We start from the raw sequence: 2,001 nt of genomic DNA on the forward strand, positions 1-2,001 counted from the left end.
AAAACTGACACAAACATTGAAACTTCATTTCCCAGATACAACAGGGAGTTGCAGTGAGTGTATGCACTCAAAATGGCTGTGGCTGCTTCCATATGACCAATCCAGTGAAAAGTTCACACTGAGTAGGTTTGGACTCAGAAAGCTGGGAACTGGTGGAAGACAGTCAGTTTAGTTTGCTTTCTTGTTTGGATGTTAGCTATGTGGTCTCTGAAAGGTTGTCCATGATAGATGGCCCTATTTTATGCAAATGCTGACAGCACTAATTGGACTCCATGGACTAAAAATAGAGTCTAGGAAGTTGAAGGTACAACTGCTGGGAAGTCTGGGAGGTGTTGAGGGTAAGGAATAGGGGATAGAAATGCCTGTGTTTAAACACATTGTATACAAGTATCAAATTTTCAAATATTTAAAAAAAACATTATTTCAAAACAAGAAATACACATAGAACATGTTAAGGGGGAAAGTGCACATGCAGTACTTTCTTTTCAAGACTATGTGATGAGCACAGCCAGTCTCTGTCAATGATCTAAAATGGAGGACCTATTATGATCTCAAGCAACTCATAGCTCATGTTTCCAGTGTGTCCTAAAGGGTCCACAAAAGAAGGACTTCTGCATATTCTTCCCCTTTGGTTCTTTAAGAGCAATGTTAGTTGGGCCAGCACAGAGCTAGAGAAGCAAAGCACTTTAGAAGACTGTTGTTCATGGATGGTGCTGTGGGGAGCACTAGTAATTCCAGGACATAGAAACTGAGGCAAGATTATATATAATATTTAACACAGTCTATTCTACATGCAATATTGCTCTTATGGAAGGTGATAATTTCATTTTTATAAACTAAGATAATTGTGATGCACTGTAAAGAAAAATACTCATCTATGTATTTATAATGAGAAATACAGTTCAGTGTCAGTCAGTGAGGCTGCTTTGAGAAGTGACAGTGTTTACTTCAACAGCTTTCCTGTTTTCAGGTATTGTCTTTCAACTTAGGCCAATATTTTGAAAGCATATGTTTATTTCAGTTCACAAAATGATAAAGTTCTTGTTACATTTTCAAAAATTCATTGAAGCAATAACTATCCACATCATATTTGAATTTATAACTAATTTTATTAAACTAATTTTATATAATCTAAAATATCAAGATTTCAAAGTAGGATTAAATTACGAATAATTTACAATGCTTGATATACAGATCTTTTTACCATAGAGAGATTTAAACTATTTCATTGTTATAAAAATTGTTATGTGGATGAGAATATAGTGAATGTTTAAATGAGAAATGTTGAAGTTAAATTATATGTACTTCAGTAATGGGCTAAAATATAAATGGCACTAAAAATTTTCTCATTATTTAGCCATATGGAATAATCAAAGTTTACACTCAGTAAAGTGTGAAGACAAGCCAATAGTAAAAGGGCAGCTTGGGTTCTAATCCAGCCTCCACTACTTTCTAGACTTTCACATCACTAAGCCTTGGGACTCTAAACATTAAATGAAAGCATTGTACACTGAAACATTGTTGAGAAGATTTCATGTTATAATACCTGTGACTTATCTTTTAAGACATTAATATAAAATAAATCTAAAATAATTGTAGGAATATTAGGGAAAAGGGCTTGTAGAGAGATGATAAGCTTTATTTAAAATTCAGAATTACAATTTATAAAAGTCTTTCTTTTCTCAAAGCTGTTTTTGTTTTTTTTAACCAGTGGAGTGTGAAAGTAATTTAGACCTAATAAGATTACTGGATAAATATCTCTGAACTTGAAAATTCCTAGACCTTTATGATCTAAAGAGTGAAGGTATTGTTTTCTAAATTCCTATGCTTCCATGTGGACCATTGCCAAATACTTTTTATGCCAAAGTACTAGAACTAGTACTAGAACTACGTTTATCCTCATGCAGTTTCTTCTTTTAGGTATGTTAGGTTATTGTAATGGTGAAATGACGGCAAAAACTGTGACTTGTTCTTAGCTATCGAATATAGTAATCACTCTTG

This window comes from Onychomys torridus, chromosome 9 (genome assembly GCF_903995425.1).
Source record: "Onychomys torridus chromosome 9, mOncTor1.1, whole genome shotgun sequence".
Taxonomy (NCBI): Eukaryota; Metazoa; Chordata; class Mammalia; order Rodentia; family Cricetidae; genus Onychomys; species Onychomys torridus.